Source organism: Pogonomyrmex barbatus, unplaced genomic scaffold (genome assembly GCF_055798465.1).
Source record: "Pogonomyrmex barbatus isolate J1 unplaced genomic scaffold, ASM5579846v1 scaffold22, whole genome shotgun sequence".
Classification (NCBI taxonomy): domain Eukaryota; kingdom Metazoa; phylum Arthropoda; class Insecta; order Hymenoptera; family Formicidae; genus Pogonomyrmex; species Pogonomyrmex barbatus.
Genome location: NW_028297119.1, coordinates 15,272 through 34,839, shown reverse-complemented (window position 1 = coordinate 34,839; position 19,568 = coordinate 15,272). Strand labels below are relative to the sequence as shown.

Below are 19,568 nucleotides of genomic sequence, written 5' to 3'. Positions count from 1 at the left end.
ATATGGCATAATGATTGCGTATCATTTGTAATTGTAGCCAATTGTATTTGTCTGATATATACAATTAAGAAATCATTAATTAAATGTAGATATACATGCTGTTTGAGAATAGGTTATGATGATAAAAATACTGGAACTGTGAGTGACGTTTCGAGTAGAGCTATGTCGTGATTAATTTATTCCTATATCACTGATCTTGAGATTTTCAATGCTATAAGAGTACTTGAGACACGCCACCAGTTGAACACTAAACGAGCAGAAACAGTTTAAAGTTTATGATAAGTTCGAAATCAATGAGCCGATGAGCCGATTCCGCGGAGAGATTATATTAATGCTCTCCAAGTAAGCAAGCTCAATGATCAGAGAAATGAGAGAGGATTCACTGGCTGGGCATGTGAACGCCATGTGATGAGCACGAGCACGCCTTGATGATGTAGTCTTAAGATGATCCAGCAGTCTTTATCACTTCACTTCACTGAAACTTCTGATGAGCGAGTCCTCGAGATTAGAGCTATCCTTTTATAATTTTATTAAAGAGCAACTCACGAGAGCGAAGATCTAATCAAAGCAATATGCAATGCGCATAATGGCCAAATAGAGAGTCGAAGATTGAGAGCACAATAGTGAAGAACCGCGAGCGCATTCAGACGAAGATGGTAAGTGATGAGAAAGTCAAGAATTTTATTTTCGTTAACCGCATTAAACTTATTTATTGTACAACTTTTTATTTTCGACCATGCTTTTGCAATATTCACTATTTATTATCTGTGTGCGTTTATTGGGATAATTGACGATATCATCGAGTTCTTCTACATCAGCTATGGAACTGTTTTGGACGGATGCTCTCGATGTATTGCATTATCGCTCTTATCGGTGCGAATCTGTTAAATTTTTGACCAACACGCCATATATAACTCAAAGTTGAAGACAGTATCTATTGAAGATCCAAAGTTGGATCGAAACATATGGATTTAATAGAACCTAATATATAGAAGTATATCAATGGACTTTTCATTTGCGCTCTTCCACTGCGCTTGACTCCAAATGTCCTTGTTCGTTCAACGTTTATTCTCAAACATCCTTAGTTTAAAAATAAATGGTAAATAGTAAGTGTATTTTGAAAAATTTAATATTTTGAAAAAAATCTATCATGTCATTATAAAGCGTTTAATCATGTCATTATAAAGTCATGAAACTTTTATTCAAATATTTTTTTTATATTTCTTTATTGCTACCGCGATATTCGTTTAGAAACATAAAAATCGATTTTTTGTCAAAGAGGTTTACCTTAAAACGGAACCAGCAGTAAGAAAAAATTGTTTTGTGATTAAGCTTATCTACTCTATACTTACGCAAAGTTTCAGATTTTTTTCGAACTTGCTGAACTTTCCTTGTCAATCGAGGCATTAGGTGAAAAAGCGAGAACAGGGGGGCGGAGGAAGGCAGAAAGGAAGAGAGGGAAGGAGAAGCAGAGAGAGAGATTTCATATATTAGAAAATATGGGATCTTGAACGGTCGGATTTAGACTACCGTAGGCGGAGTGATTCACGGCGCGGAATGCTTGGGACACATGGAGTTCATGCATGTGTCGCACCGCGAACTGTCAAAACAGTTGTTTACCGCGAATTGAACTATCAGTTGATCGCGATAAATAGTGTTTCGATTTACGTTTGCGAAAGGGGAGGATTGTTTCAGAGATGTTGTCATTCCGGATAGCAGGATATCGGATACTCCTGATTCTTCGGTTCTTGTGGATTTCGTTCCGTCGAGTGGTAGTATTCGATCTGGAGCAGTACTCGCAACGAAATACACATTTTGGGTTTATTTCCGAGACGACGTCTATCTCTTCACCACCGCTCGAGGTTCGATGGCCGAGCCGCCGATCACTGTGGGCTCAGGGGCGTCCCCATCTCAAAAATACACCAGAAATATTATTATTAAAATATACTTGCGAAATAATCTATTTTCATAAATTTAAACACTGCATTTTCTATTATTAATGTTTTATATATGTTCCCTATAATAATATATAATAATAAATCAAACTTACCAAGTGAAGTTCGATTGTGCCCAGCGTCTCGTCCGGATGGACAACATTACGTGCTTGCACCAACACTTTTAGAATTCCCGCTAAAACGAAGCGCCTCTCGCACCAATCTGCGCGCTGTGCTGTCATTTGTTCAGAATATCTTTATCGCATAAAATCCTGTAAGGGTGGGAACTCGAAAGAAAAAGAAGGGGGGGAAGGTCCATCTGGATGACACCGGGCATAATTCAAATTAAACTTCACTTGGTAAATTCATTTGATTTACTAATTATGCCTAATCTCGTCCAAATGGACAATGTAGATGTTTAGAACTGACGATTTGTAATGAACTCTTTTATTGGGCTAATAACTTTCTGTTTACACTTTCTTTTTAACTTATCAAGGATAGAAAATAAATATATACATGTGTAACGGAGCGCATCCTTCCGCTCCATTCCTCCTCCGGATTTCCCCCGACCGACCATCCGTCGGGGACCGCCGAACATCAGGCGGAGTGCGGCAGTGGCCGCAAAGAGGCAGCGATGCCTCCTTTTTTAATACTTGTACACGCGAACTCCGAAAGCGTCGGAGAATACCACGAAAACACGTATGTTTTCGTGGTATTTCCCCGCACCGCGCCAAGCGTCGCGTCAACAAGCGCGAACGCACCCCGCACCGCGCCACGCACCGTACCACCGAGCGCAAACGCGTCCCGCGCCGCGCCACGACCGCGTCCACAAGCGCGCAACCACCCCGCACCGCGCCGCTACCTTCCCTACGAATTCCTTCCCTACCCAAAAAACCAATCATCCCCCCGATCCTTTTTTTCCGCTCCTGGGGAGAGGGATGCTAACCCCGAGATCGACCAATCCGACCGATCCGACCGAAAATACCGAGGTCGATCTCGGATATAAAAAGGCATCGCTCTCCACAGGAAATCACTCTCCGTTTACTCCTGTTCCTAGCTCGTTTCCGAGAGCTCGCCTCGAGGAAACGATCTTCCGAAACCGGCAGCAAGCCTGAGATTTGTTGGGGTTCTCCCCAACGCGCCAAGTTCGCTTGGCCTGGCCGAAAGCCGTCTCCGTAGCTCGCACGGCAAGTCGAGAGTTGCTGGGGTCTCCCCAGCGCGTCGAGTTCGCTCGACCCGACTCTGCCGTCCCGAGATATCACCGCCGAGTATCGGGGTTCTCCCCGATACGACCTCTCCGCGCACCAGGGTACTCCCTGGTCGGCCGAGTACACTCGGCACCGCCACCTTCTTCTCCGCACACAGCTGGGGCCCTCCCCGGCTGGCGAGTTCACTCGGCGTTCACGCAAACAGACGAGGGGCACACCCCCCGTCAGCCGAGCACTCTCGGCAGGGAACGGGCACACCCGTTCTCCGATCTCAACGATCCGCCGACCTCGCGAAATATCCACCCTCGCGACAATACCCGCGACACGCATGCACGTTTAAATCCACGCCGATTTAAAGGCCCGCGACGAACACGTGCGACACCGCCACCGCCGCGCGCGCCCCGCGCCACCGAACTGCGCACCGCGATCAATATCGCACCGACCGCCCGAGCGATCTCTTATTTTGTATTCACGCATTATCCGCGCGCCGATCGCCGGCTCGCCCGTCCACGGCCACGAACATTAAACGCGACGATTCGGTGCATTCCATCGCGCCACTCTTAGTCAAATAAACATCGTTATTTATTATCATTCTCGCCTAACAATTTAATCACGCCTTTCTGTCTCCAACGTCCTCGCTTCTCCTCCTGGTAACCGACTGACCGCTCTCCGCGCGAGAAAGCGTTTTACATGTAATCTTGATATATAATATCAAACAAAAATTCGAAGAAAATTTAAAGAAAATTTTAAAGTTATAAGTTACATATTTCAAAATTATAAGAAAAAAACAAGAAGAAATCTTATAATGTAATGGGATATCATTCTAAGATCTCAGTACGGAATGGCTAAAGGCCTCTGGATTTATAATGGGTCAGTTACAGAAGTTTGTGAAGACATGCGATTGGCCCGACCAGCCGGCCGCGCGCTTTATTAATTTTAGTGGCACTCTTCTTTGTGCGACTAGTGAAGTTGTGACGTATCGAATACTATGAGTCTGAAGAAATCTGTCTTAATCTCGCATTCCATACATGATCGCATCCACCTGCTAATCGATTGTGGCCCACTGCTCTATAAGATTTAACGAAAGAAATAAAGACAGAGTCGCAGAAAGGTGCTCATAAATTCTTAGTATTGTTTAAGTAATGTTTGAATAGAATATATATGCAGAAATTTTTTGTTTCATTCGAAAAGGAAAAGGAGAAGTAAGGCTGTGGTCTCCCCGGAGTCAAAATTTTGATTTTAATCAGTACACGAATCAGAAGAGTGTATAAGAGATTTTTTGTGAAAGAGATTTAAAAGATCTTTAAAGCTGCTAACGTTTGAATACGCTGTCCAGTGCCAAGGACCAGAAGGAGGGCTTCTTTGTTATTGCTTCTAGCGACTCGTATGGATACAAAATTTCTTGATGACTGGCTTGATCCCAGATGTAATCGTATCGTGAAAAAGGAGATTTGAGCATCTGTACGCTCCTACAAAAACGTATAATGAAGACTTGGCTTCCAATCTCATTGTGAGAGATTACCGAAACTGCCGATCGAATTGTATCATATGATGAGTAGGAATTAGAATTTTTTAGTTCCTACGCTAGAAATAGGGATGGGTTCGGTGTAAAAAGAAAGGTTGCAATATCTACTAATTTTATAACGGCCTGGAGTATTGTTTAATTACTGAGACGGATAATGAGCTCAACATAACATCTACGGACTCTGGTGGAGTACCTCGGTCAACAAAAGCCTGCCTGATAATTTCCCAGTCGCCAGGGAAAGAGTTCTCCACGCTGGATGGTAGTATCTAAAAGAAGAAGATAATAAATTACGAGATGGTGTGAAAATAATCGATTTCTCGGTCAGAAGGCAACAAAATAAAGAAAATCAGGCTTGTGAGGGCCACCAGGATATTAATACAATTCCTTCTGCCCTATTCTCTAGGATTTTGCGAAGAGTGCGAGGCAAGAGTAAGGAGCAAATGCATAAAAGAAGGTATTCGATCAGGAAAGAGTGAATGCGTCAATTGCCACAGCGCATGAATCTGGTATCCGTAAATACTACATTTAGATTACATTTTGCGTTAATGAGAGATGCAAAGAGGTCGATTTTAGATGAATCGAGTTTCATTGATAAATGGTCAAATGCATTTTGAAACAATGACCATTCAGTATTCGCACCATTCTAGATTCGAGGTCGACGATAGTATTGTCTATAGAAGCAACGTAAGATGCAAAGACAAAGTTATTGCGCTCTTCACACCAATTCCAAATTTCTTTAGCTAAGGATGATAGATGTGGATGCTGAACCAAACTGAATCGATTTATATATGAGATAGCTGTTGTGTTATCGATATCCGGAGAAAGATGTAGCTGTTTTTAAGGTGTGCTGAAGCATTGTGGTCCATAAAAGGAGGCTCTAACATATTTATGTAGTCCGATTTTTCCTCCCTTGACCACCATCCATGGGAAGATCGCCGCAAGGCGCTCCCGATAAGAATGCATTGGAAAAAATTTTGCGAGAGGGGGCTCCCTAACGGATGGTCTAGCCTGATTTTGGTTTAAAAAAATTTTCATCTACTACTGAAAATTTCCTGCTAGAGAGGCGGAAAAATCCATTTGCGCACCATAACCTTCATTGAATCTTGCAAGGGCTAAAAATTTTCTTTCCTTTCTTTCGTATATAATAGATCATAGGTCATTCGACGGTCAGGCAGACTGAAATTAGAGAACCAATGACTCTCGTTAGCTCTTGGATACGACATTTGGATTTCCTGCGGAAGGTAGAGATCATTTTGAGGGTTAGTACGTCGCTCAGATGGAATTGCAATTGATTGTTGTAATTAAATATAAAATCAAGATATTTGCAGTTCTGTATGGGTTCGAATTGGAATTTCGAATAGTTAAAAAGGAATCCAAACGACAATAGGAAATAAAGGGAAGTGTTCAGGTTAGCTATACAATTTTAGGTCCAAAAAAGAGAAAATTATCTAGGTAAATAACCGAGAGATACTCCTCGCTAATTGAGTCCTCACAGGACGTATAATTTTGGTAAAAATATACGGCGCTGTGGAGAGACCGAAGAATAGAGCGGTAAATTCGTATGTAATTCCTCGCCATTGAAAACGCAAAAAATATCTATTTTCCTGAGCTATTGGAACGAGAAGATATGCATCTTCAAGATCGAGTGTTGCCATCCATGCGTTCGGTATCATGAATTGAACTATCGTGCGCCAATCCTCTAATTGGAAATCTGCTGGCGAAAGAAAATAGTTCAAATCTTTTAAATTCAGGATAAAGCGCATTCCTCCTGATGCTTTTTCAATAGAAGAAAGAAGGCAGATAAAAATTGATCTTCCGACGGGGCAGTGACTATTATGGCTCCCTTCAGGAGTAAGCGAGAGATTTCCCTATCACAACAGTTGAAGAGAAATTGGGTTTCTGCAGATAGCGACAAGAAAAAGGGATCATAAAGGGGTCGTAAAGGGGATATAGTATCCGCTTATCACGCGGAAAACCTCCGCGTCAACCTTTCCCAATTTAGAAAGAATCTGGCCAGTCTGCCAGCAATGCTCAGTTGGTCTATCTGCAGTCTATCTGTCTGCGGGTCCGGGATCTGGATCTGAAGCGTGGAACTTGGATGCGGCTCGATTTCTGAGTAATCATCGGCTGGCAAATAATACACATCAATGGCCGTCAATGATACATGTTGAGCCGAAGCCTTGGAGTTTCTCGCTCGTTGGGCTAGACTCTGCCTAACTGGAAGCGTCTGAGAGATTAATCTGATTCTGATCAGCCAACGGAGATGGGTCTTGTTAGCCCGCTTTCTCACAAACTTGAGCCGACTTGAAGTCTTCTACGAAACCTGAACCGAACACTCGTCGATTACCGTTACCGTTTTACCTACGAATGTCAAGCGCGGTTTAATGAAGGTTTGTCTGGCTAACAAAAGTCGATGCTGGTAGTCTGCTAGAAGATACGTCTCCTCAGATAATTTGATAAGAGTCTCTTTTAGATAGGGTCCCTTTGAGAAGGATCACTTTTGTATCTGCAGGTTGCTCTCGGAGAAGATGCAATAGATCAAATATGTTCTCTCCCAGGGCGTTAAGACAAGCAGCTACTTGTATCTGTACTCTCGCCTGATGCCGTTTTGAGAATGCTTCAGTGTTTCCCAAGAACTGAAAACAGCTCCTTGTTAAGCTGCGAGGGACTCAGGCATGTGAGGATGCCCTTGGGTTCGTATCTTTTTAAAAAATTCTGATGTACGTCCTCTTTGAGGCCGGAACGAACTTCAGACCTCGTGGCGTCAAGATTTAAAGGGTCCCAGAATGACTCTGATGTCGAGGAGAGATCCTCATCAAAAAGTTGCCTTGCCAGGGAAGAATCCTTTCCTACTACTTAAGTAGGTTCTACCGCAAAATCTATCCTAAGTTCTGTAGGTGTTTCCTGAGAGATCGCTGAAAAGAAAAGAAAAAGGAAAGGAATAGATTTGCGGATGAACAATCAGTTATATTCTCTCTTTTCTTTTACGAAAGAGCATATCTGGTTCGACGCCCCGGTTCTCGAGAACCGTCTACTCATCCGTCTGCAACTCCTCCATTGGAGAGACACTTTCGTCATCCATGAGGCGGGAGTGACCTCTCTGGTATTTCCCGGGGGGTTCACACTGGATGTGTCTCTATTAGAACTTACTTAAATGTGTAGGACGATACTTAATATATGCAAGAATTTCATTCATAGCTTCGATAAACTTATCCCGCGACCAGGGGTTTCCCGATTCCCTGTCTCGCGATGATTCCCGCGACTTATCTGTCTCATGTATTCGGCCTCTACCGAGCTTTCCCGCGATCTCCGCCGGGATCTATGTTTTTTTTTTGAGATGACAATGAAATAAGTGACTCCTATGCTTTCTTTTGAACATCTTTAAGGAGAAAAAGCTAAAAAACTAAAAAATCTGAGAGGAAGAACGAAATTGCTGTTGTGCGCAACGGAAACACAATGAGATGCACAGCGTGTAGATAGACGCGAGAAGCGCGCCATGAGATGCTTCGTTTTAACGGAAATTCTAAAAATATTGATGCAAGCGCGTAACGTGACACGACTACATTGTCCATCTTGATGAAACGGAGCATAATTGTGACAATATATAATGATTAGAGTTTTACCAATTCTCCGAAGATGTTATAAAAGATGTTATTAATAAGATATCATTGTTAAAGTCTTAAAATTCCAATAAGCCTATTTCATTAAAAAGTAATGAAAACATTCAAATAATAAATACGTTCGCACATAAAATAAAATTTTATAGTAATTAATAAGATGTCACGCGTCTGCAACGGTCATTCGCTCAACTCATTCACTCGTGCGTCTCGCGGAAATAAATAAAGGCCGTTTATAAAAGAACGAACTTTAATATAACACAATAACTTATAACACAACTCGTAATACACTTTTCGCGCTCGCAATTCATTCATTTCTCAAAACCGTCTTTCCGTCGAATCTCTCAAATCAATAAATCCATAAACAATGCATTGACAGGAAACGATTTTCACGTCAATACACGGGGACCATCGCTCGGCCACAAGAATATTTTATCGGACATAGAGAGAATATCATCCTCCTCCAATAATAATATGCAACGTCTCTGAGATGAAAAGTGTTATATGGAAAGATATATAAAAACGAAAAAACAGAAGAAACAAAAATTTTTTTAAATAAAAGTATTAATTTAATTTTCTAAATTTTTTGCATGATTTTAAAGATTATACATCTACAGATTGTAAAAAAAACTAATTTTCATCGAGAATAATAATATCTTCTTCCCAAACTTATATATTGCTCGTGTTCGAGCGTGTTGTTCTCTCTCATATGTCTGTGGTACGCACGATGATTATACACACATATATAGGACCTCCAATTTAATGCCGGTTCCAAACGACAAATTTTGTTTTAGAGAGACGTTCATAGCAAAATTATTCTCGGTAATTTGCCTTCCGAGAGGAGACGAGCGTAAATATTTTTGGCTTTGCCGGGAATCGAACCCGGGACCTTTAGCATAGTAGACCAATGCGCTACTACTATCTATGCCGCGCTTTGATAATAATATATTGTTAAACAATTTTTTTTGTTTTTATAAATATTGTTATGACCGAGCGATGTTCCTGCTCGTCGTTTAAGGAAAATCAATATTTCGGAAATCGATATTTTAAAACAGAAGATCGTTCTCTGACGACGTGTTGATTGATTTCTGTGTAACGCGCGGTTTTCATGTTGTTATTGTTTCGCTGAGATCAGTGGCGGACGGACGTGTGTCCGTGGCGAACCAATTATATATCTACTTAATAAAGTTCCGATTCTTTGTAGAAAAGTGTCGTTATCCGTGCGTGGCTCATCAAAACGCGACTCGCGATTCGTGATTACCGCGAGCGCGACATTTTAGGGGTTCGTCCGGAATAGTAATAATCTATCGGACCAATCATTTTTGATATGGCGGTTTTTGATCGGGCGCCTGGCGGGCATAGAAAGTGTGACGGACAACGAGCGGAGTCCGTGAATTCCGATAGTGCAACGGGGAAGCGGATGGCTTTGGCTAGAAAGAGGACTTGTGTGTGGACAGAGCAATCGGAGACGACGGATATGGAGGCAGTTCTCAGACTCACATTGGAGGAACTTCGTCTCATGAGAGCAGAGCGCGCTACACTGTTGCAACAAAGATCGGAGACTCGTTTGCTTCCCGGTCAACAGGGAAAGACAGGACAGCGTTCGAAGGAGCAACGCTACACACAGTCTAACCCCAATTCTAATTTTGTTTCTGTAAATAGTCTTGATATTATCTTCAATAGAAGATGAGTATATCTCATCTTCTATTCTGTAAATAGTCAGATATTTTTTTACGAAAGTATCCCGTTATGAGAATTTTTTACGCAGTTTAATTTAATCGCACGAATGACTAATTGAGGAAAGTTGTTGTATTAGCGTCGTGTCTTAGAGGGAAGGCGCGTGCGATTTTAGAGGGAGATATGGAATTGGAAAATTCGCAGTTCGAAGATTTGGTTTTACATTTAGAATTGCGCTTTGGAAAAAAATTTTCGACACAAACTTATTATATGCAATTCATAAATCGAAAATAAAATTTCGGAAAGGAGTTAGCTTCTCTTGGCTCGGATTTAGAACGTTTATTTTGTCTTGCTTATTCGGAGTGTTCATTCAGTTTACAGAATAAAATGTGTTCGCGTGTTCGCAATTCATTGTAGCGCTTACAGACGGGAATATAAAACAGATTTTACAGTTGGAAGGGTAATGGCGATAAAAGTCAAAAGATAACAGTTTTGAAAAAAATATAAATATAATTTTTTGAAAAAATTTAATTTTTCTAATTTTAACAGAAAAACTGATTTTGAAATGTATAGAACGAAACATTTGGAAATCGAAAGATGAGAGTTTCTGATCATAGAAAACCTGAATTTTAAAGAAAAGAAGAAATTTCCCAAGAGGAAATTTTCTCAAAATGTAAATGTAGGAGAATGTTGGCAAGAAAACGAGGACTTTCTGTTCAGAGTGTCCATCCCTTTCTGAAATGCAAAAGAAATTAGGATTCATCGAGCTTTCTGGGGCGGGTTTGACGCGTGAGGGAAAAGCCTCGAATAGTATTAGGCGTTTAAGAAAGGGATACGCGAGGGAAGAATGTTTTGTTTTTCGCGGATTTCTAAATAAAGAAGATTGTTTATTTAAGCTAAATACGGGCTCCGATGTAACACTAGTGAATAATAATTTTGTAGGAGTTAAGGGGAAGCGTCTTCCAATAGGGAGGAATAATTTGAGATATCCCACAGGAGAAAAAGTCTCGGTTTGGTTCAAAATTTTAGCAAAGAGATTGGCAGGTTTTAGTTAAAAATTTCTATGCATATAGCGGAGATTGCTGAGGATTGTATCCTGGGCGCAGATTTCTTGTCGCATTGGGATGCAGACAGTTTTAGAATCTTTTTTTCAGGAAGATCAGAAAGAAAGCTTTTGTTGTCAGATAATGCATGTTGAGGAAGAGGTACCGTTGGAACTGAGGGAATTCTTCAGAAATAACTCCCATAAGTTGGATGAGAAGCAGAAGGCAGTTTTTGCTGATTTATTTTAAGAATTCCGGAATGTATTTTCCGAGCAAATTGTTGCTAGAAAGTGCGAAATTCTCTAACATAAAATTAAGTTGCAGGATTCTCTTTCGATCAAGCAGGCTCCGAAGAGAATTCCAATTCATATGCGTTCAGAGGTTGAGAAAATCATTGAAGAGATGAAGGAACAAGGGGTTAGAGGAATCTTCAAGCCCTTGGATCTTTCCGACAGTTTTAGTGAAGAAAAAAAATGGTTCTTTTAGAATAAAATAATGAGCAATCAGGAGCATAAAAGCGGAAAAATAAATGTGTAAAACATATATAATTCGTCGGCGATAAAAACAATTACATAGATAAAAAATTATAATTAAAAGTAAACAAACAAAGAATAGATTCGTCGATGGTAAAACAAAACTTCAATATGTGACTGATAAAAAGAAAATTCAAATTAAAAATAAAAATAAAAATTCATACAAATTAAAGACTAAAAACACAAACGTCGTTTCGATCTTATATTAGGTCTTCTTCAGTGCGATAATACAGCGCGATAAGACAATTAACGAAATAATATATATGCAAAGAATGTCAAGTACAAACAGCTAAGAACTTAAAATTAAAAGACAACGCATGTTCGTATTAAGTACTAACCGGCTGGTATGCGCGAATGTAATATCCAATATGTAATCTTATCATACCTACAGATGCTCTCATATTGTGTATTGTTGTAGTCCGAAATATGTGTAATCATCGATTCTGATTGACACCAATCTCGCTCTTTTTTATTTCTCGGAGCATATTCCATGTTTAGACAGCGTGAACAATCCCCAATGTGTAATGCCAATGAGGAAATGTCATTAGTGAGAAACGCGATTCTCCCAGGTTTGAAAAAAATGTATTGACTAAAATATATTGCCACTTAACGTATTTAAAAAGATAAAAGATAAAAGATAATTGTAGAAGATAAAATTGATCTTAAAAGAGTCTCGACATTTTTGAATTAGATAAAACAATGCAGATATCTTGGAGACAGTCCACATGGTCAAATTGTAAAGATCGGCATCATAGATGGTTAATCTTATAAAAGAAACTCACGAATGTGTCGAACAAAATTATCATCGCTGAGAAGGATGTTCAATTAAGGAAGGGGAATTCTGTGGAAAGGAAGGAGTATGCTTGGAAACCGGAGATAGGTTGAGGATGGGAATGGTTCTTTTAGATTTTGCGTAGATTATCGAAAGTTAAATGCGGAAGTTAAATGCGGAAACAAAGAAGGATTCTTATCCACTGCTTATCCAAGGATCAATCTTCTAGATCAGTTGTCAAGTAATGCTTGGTTTTCTACTTTAGATTTAAAAAGCAACTCTGTTCTGAGGATAGAGAAAAGACTGCTTTCTCTGTAGGTAATGGGCTCTAGTAATTTATTGCAATGCCCTTTGATTTATGCAATGCCCCTGCTACTTTCGAGCGTCTTATGGAGCGAGTTCTTCGGCAATTACTTTCTAAAAAATTTGCCTGATTTATTTAGATGATGTAATTGTATTTGGTAAAATCTTCGAGGAGATAAAAGAAAATTTGAGAGAGGTTCTTCATAGATTTCGTGCTGCCAATTTTAGTATTAGTCCTAAAAAGTTTATTTACTAGACAGGTGAAATATCTGAGACATATTGTTTTTTCAGCAGGAATCTCAACGGATCCCGAGAAAACCGAAGCAGTCACGGAATGGTCGGTACCTTAGAATAAGAAGTAGATCCGAAGTTCCCTTGGATAAGTTTCTGCTCTTATTATCAAAAATTTGTGAAAGGTTTTTTTTCTATTGCAAGACCTTTGTTTAAATTGATAGAGAATCAGACTAAGTATATCTGGACTAAGTAATGTCAGGGAGCATTTCTTAAGCAGGCATTATCGATCGCATCTCTTCTTTTTTTTCCGAAAGAGGAAGGGAAAATGATTTTGGATACTGATGCTTCAGGTTTTGGGATAGGAGTGCTCTCTCAAGTTCAGGATGGCAATGAAAGGGTCATTGCTTATTATAGTCAAGTTTTGAGCAAATTAGAGCGAAATTATTGTATCACAAGGAGGGAGTTATTAACTTTAGTCGAATTAATTAAACATTAATTAAACATTTTCATCATTAAACATTTTCATCATTTCATCTATATGGATGACGTTTTTCTATCCGTACTGATCATACTTCGCTAAAATGGTTGATTACCTTCAAAGACTTGGAAGGATAATTGGTTCGCTGGATGGAAAGATTACAGCAATATGATTTTGATGTCAGTCATCGAAAGAGACTAGCTCATAGAAATGCCGACGGATTTTCGAAATGCTCTTGTGCGAGTGAAAATTGTAGATATTGTTCTAGGGTAGAAGTACGAGAGGGTCTTAAGGAAAATAAATAGTAATCCGAATAGTTTTACGAGAAGATTCTTTTGAGGAGTAACATAGGTTACAAATGGAAGATTTCGAATGGAAGAGCTAGCGACATTTTTACTGGCCAAAGAAAGGTATATTCGACCTTCAGGAAGAGATAGCAGAGGAATGTCTTCAAAAATTTACTGGCATCATTAGGATATTTTGGAAGTACAGGACGGCGTTCTTCATATGAGATGGGAGCAAGTCTGAAATTTAGTTTCCTTTAGTTAGTAGTTCGGCGTAATAAAATGAAACAAATCAAGAAAGAAATTCATGATGCTTCTTTGTGCGGACATTTTCGAGTTAATAAAACTTTAGGAAAGATTCGGAAGCGATTTTTATTGAACCACTTGTAAAAAAGATGTGGAAAATTGATGTAGAACCTGTAAGGTCCGTTTAGCGAAGAAAGGCTCTTCTGACAAAGGAAAATCTCCTTTGCAAATTTTTAATTCGGGGATTCTTTTTAAAAGAGTTCAAATAGACATTCTCGGCCCGTTACCTGTTTTTTCTTCGGGAAATAAATATCTTGTAATTATTGACTGTTCCATCAAATGGGAGGCCTTCCCTCTGAAGAATATGAGAGCTACTACGATTGCGGAAGTCTTCGTTAATCAGATTGTTTCTAGGCATAGAGTCTCGCTAGAACTTCATACCGCTCAGGGGAGGAATTTCGAGTCCCTCAACTTTTTCAGGAGTTGATGAGAATCCTGGGAATAAAGAAAACTAGAAAAACCGCTCTTCATTCTCAATCTGATGGGCAAGTTGAGAGACAACATCAGACAATTCTTCAGTATTTATTGAAATACATTCATAAAAATTAAAGGAATTGGGATCGTTGGATTCCCATGTTTCTTGTTGCTTATAAAACTTCCAAATATGAGGCTACCGGCGTAACTCCGTCAGAATTGTATTACGGAAGAAATCTTAATTTACCTCTGTATTTACTTAGAGGTACTCTTCTTAGTTATGGTTTTTCCGAGTCAGCGGAAGAATATACTCGGAATTTACGAAAGAAACTTTATGAAATTCATCAGGGAGTCAGAAAGCAATTAGAATCGAGATCTCCAAGAGTCAAATGTCGATATGATCGAAGATGCTAGGCATCTTGTTTTCGAAGAAGGGCAGAAAATTTGACTGTTCAAAGAAGGGCAGAAGGCCCTTATTTGGCCTCGTCGAAAGAAGGGAAGATCTCTCAAGTTACAGAGCGATTGGGAGAGGTCTTATGAAATAGTTAAGAAATTAAGTGATGTCGTCTTTTGTATTCATCGTTCAGAGAGGCAAAGAAGTAAAATTGTCCATGCAGATAGATTAGCTTCTTTTATTAAGAGAGAGGATCTATAGAGAAGTTTAGGGAGTTTCGAAGCCCGGTTATTTAGGGAATTATGGGTTTAATTATTATTGACTCTTTAAGATGTGTTAATTTTGTTAGGAAGTTACTGTTTTCTGTTTTCTTTTTCTTTTAAGTTTACTTCAAGTTGAGTTCAAGGATGTCGTGAGGAATCCTCTTGTTTCGCCCGAACATCTAGCTGAAGAAATTCTTTTTTTTTAAGAAGTCTGCCTTGCTCCTGGTTTTTTCGAATTGTGGTTTTTCTGTGGGGACTATGGGCGAATGCTGAGGCAGGGGTTCGATGAGTCTTTTATAAAACGTTGGGTCCATGACGAATATTACCTTGCTCGAAGAATTGAAGACACAAGAAAGAAGTTTCGCGCACAAGTTTCAAGAATGAATTTCAAGAAAGAAGAAAGGACGGATCTCCGCAGCAAGCTCCTATTGGGTGGGAGATTGGGACCGGAAACAGCGTTCGGTAACCCATAGCAGCAGCTCGGAGAGAGCAGGAAGCCGTACGGTATCCTAGAGTCTCCGTCAAAGAAGAGGAGGCTTCTTGAGCAGAGAAGATCCGTACAGTTGTCGGGACGACAGAAGAGTAGGGGGGCAGTGTTACGATCGAGCGGTGTTCCGCTCGTCGTTGCCTTCGGGAAAATCAATATTTCGGAAATAGATATTTTAAAACAGAGGATCGTTCCCTGACGACATGTCGTTGATTGTTCTGTGTAACGTGCGGTTTTCATGTTGTTGTGTCGCTAAGATCGGTGGCGGACGTATGTCTGTGGCGAACCAATTGTATATCTATTTAATAAAGTTCCGATTCTTTGTAGAAAAGTGTTATTATTCCGTGCAGCTCATCTGTAAAACACGACGCGATTCGTGATCGTCGCAAGTGCGACAATATATTTAAAAAAATACATTTGTATATAAATATATAAATTGAAGTTTGAAAAAAGTTCAAAGTCCGCAATTTGTGACATAATTAATACATATCCGTTATATCTCTTGATTTATATATTTCGAAAAGTTAAATGCTTATTATTATAATTTTTTAAACCATTTTTAGCAGAAAGAGTTAATAATTATATAAAGGAGAGATAATTTTATTATAAATAAATATGAAAAAAATATCTTCTTATATTTTGTCTAAAAATTGCATATATTTTTGTTTCCTATTCATTTTTTAAGTAAATCTAATAACAGAATTATAGCAGCAAAGAGATACTATTTATTTATTGCTTTATTACAATAAGCTTTGCACTTAATATTATCGGAATGCTATCACTATTACGCAAGTAGCATTTTCGATCTTTATAATATGGAAAAATCTTCAAAATTCTAATTCGCACTTTATTTTATGCACATATTCTTGCCCGCGCATTGATAAGCAATTGTTTTATCTTCTCTGTTGTTTTTCAACGGTTTCTCACTAGCGAAACATATGCATTGTCTTGTGCGAAAGTTACAGAGTTTTGAAGATCCACAGTAAAAATTAAAAATGCTTTCTGTGAATAGTGATAGTCACGTGTGATAGTGCTACGTGTAATAATGTTAGTACGACATGATAAGAACAGTGATGAGAACAGTGACAGTGATAAAAATATTAATTAATTAATAGAGCATTATATATTTAATCATTTACTTGAAGGATGGATAAGCAAAGGTATGAGCAATTTTTTTATTATACATGGGAGGAAATTTTTTTCGGATATATTAATAGTAAAACCACTTGTTTTCTATGTGGTTCAACCTTCAACTTTCTATTATTAAAAAATATGTACTACCTAGGCATTATAATAATAAACATTTTAATGAATATTCAAAATAGCCATGAGCCATGAGAAATATAATTTACTTGAAGGATTAAAATTAATTTATCAAGAAGGTTGTAGTTTCTCATATATGATACTACATTCGATAATCAACAAAAGCCCTTACTGCATTTTATGCAATATCTAATCTTATCATCAAATATTCAAAATCATTCACAGAAGATTTATTTGTAAAGGATGTCTCATAGCAGCAGTGCAATCTTTCGGGAAATCGTTAACTCTTCAAGAAGCTGCTAGCATTCCATTAAGTGCTAATACTATAATGTTGCGAATAAATTGTATTGCTTCTTTCGTAGAAGAAAAATTGAAATCTTTATTAGATTCGTGTTGTTTCTTTTCGTTATGTCTCGATAAAAGCACCGATAATCAGCATGTGAATCAATTGAATATTTTTGCTCGAATCATGCAAAATTTTTCACGTATCGAAGAGTTTTTAGATTTTGTTCCATTACATAAAGCTACGATAGTAATATTTTCAAAGTTGTTAATCAGATTCTTAAAAAATTTGGCATTGATTTCAAAGATGTTCAAAATGTTCGTAACTGATAGCGCGAAAGCAATGATAGGATCAAAAACTAGATTTCTTGATCAAATAAAGCAGCGATATTTAAAGAGATTTCCCATTATACATTGTATTATTCATCAAGAAGTGTTATGTGGGAAAGTTATTAAACTGTGCAATGTAATGCAAATCGTCACTAAAGTTATTAATACAATTAAAGGCGGCCAAAAATTTCTTTCGCATAGAAAGTTTCAATACTTCCTCAAAGAACGCAGTTTATACAGATGTGCCTCTATATTGCGAAGTTCGGTGGTTCAATGCAGAGAAATGTCTAGAAAATTCTTTGTTATAAGAAAAGAAAGATCTTCCTTTTCTTGCACGACATGTCTGATATAAAAAAAATATGATGAATTTAAATATTTTCTTCAAGATTTAAACTCGCTTTACAAACTTGCTCTTTTAACAAATTTAACAAATCATTTAAATAATTTAAATTTAAAGCTGCAAAAGACCAACCAAACTTCGCAATTAATGCAATGTTCACGAAACACTAGCATTCAACAGTGTAGAATGACACGGATAATACCCGTAAAAATATTAATTATTTCGTAATTAGTTTGGCATATCGATTCTTTTCGAAGAAAATTAGTATTATTTAAAACTCATATTGAAAATAATATTTTTCATTTCTGTCCTTCTTGCCAAATTCTATTCGAAAAACATGGAACAAATTGCAAGTTTCAGAAACATTTATATTTAATAGAAACCCTAATAGGACAATTTGATATGCGTTTTAAAGATTTTGGTATTCTTAGGAAAGATTTAAATCTTTTCAAAAACTCGTTCACTCAAATCAAGAAACAAAGCCTGAATTTTCAAGCAGAACTTTGATTTGCAATATGATCTTTCTCTAAAAACACGGTCAGAAAAGGGACTCGACTTTTTCTTAATTTTAGATGCTTCGCGTTATCCTTCTCTTAAAAATTTCAGTCTGAATTTTCTCCATGTTTGGCTCCACATATTTATCCAAGGTGAAATTAATAAAAATTGAGAAATATTCTTCTTTAAGTGATGCATCATTATCTTCACTGATGCGAAGATAAGATAGTTCTTCCAATGTCTCTGTGGATATATCACCATTTTTAGTGGAATCGTGCAAACAACACAAAGAAGAAAATTAGTATTTTTATGCAAATTAATACTTGTATTTTTTAGTTTTTATGCAAATTAATACTTGTATTTCTTCGTTTTTATATAGTATTTTATATAAAATTTTGCTTTTCTGCTGAGCCATACATTTGCTCATTTCTTCCTTTTTTAGTGGAATAGGCCTATTGGGGAAACCATTTAAAAAAAAAAAAACGCATCAAAAGTATCTCATGGGTGATGTAAAAAACTATTGTTGAAACTATTATTGTTGTACCCCGGATGGATTAGAAACATAAATTTTGGGAAAATCGGGTTCGCCAAAGGAGTTGGAATTCTGAGCAGGACCGAGGATGGAAGGTTCTTCTCAAAGTCTTTCTCACTTTCATTCACTTTTTTAATAATGGATTAATTTATTCTAGTAAATGTACAATAAATCGATATTATACTTTTAACGATTATACTTTATAAGTACAATAACTTAGACGTTATTCTTTTAACGATGTTATACAATCTTTTCTCATGCACTTGGATTTAAATGTTGTCGGGCGATTCGGCATGCAATGCCCGAGAGGCCGACGACCGTGTACGATATTTATACTTGATATTTGATTATCACGACTCGCGTGTATTTCGCGACGGATTCTCGGTACTATGACCGATCGTGACGAATTATCACTCTAGTTAATACTTTGTATGATTCTGTTTTCTCATCCTTGGGTGATTATATATAATGTTGATCGATGTTCGATCAGCGTTCTGATCAGATTCATCGTTCGATTGCGTAGTATTGATTAATCAATATCGCGTACAGTTGACAACTGAGCGCGATTAAAGAATTTGCTGATTGATTTTTCGCAATCATTTTATGCGAGACATTTTCGTGATCTTTCAAAAGACTGGTCGCAGCTTTTGCAATCTCGCACTTCCGTAGTCTTTCGAAAGATTTTTTAATAGTAATATAGGACCGGTTCTAACTCAGAAGCGTTGAGGGGGGTGCGGGTGTGCGGGGGGAACTGTGCGTAACCGAGGAGCTCCGGGAAGGGGGGAGGGGAGGACGGCGCGTGTTGGGCGACCCAGTGCCATTGAACGTAAACAGCGTGCGATTGAATCGACGAT

At 38.3% G+C, this 19,568-nt stretch overlaps 2 pseudogenes; one reads left to right on the top strand and one right to left on the bottom strand.

Moving 5' to 3' along the window:
• Positions 1-6: 6 nt before the first annotated feature.
• LOC148936369 (uncharacterized) lies at positions 7-9,559 on the bottom strand (annotated as a pseudogene).
• A 52-nt stretch (positions 9,560-9,611) lies between these two features.
• LOC148936368 (general transcription factor II-I repeat domain-containing protein 2B-like) lies at positions 9,612-18,830 on the top strand (annotated as a pseudogene).
• Positions 18,831-19,568: the final 738 nt, after the last annotated feature.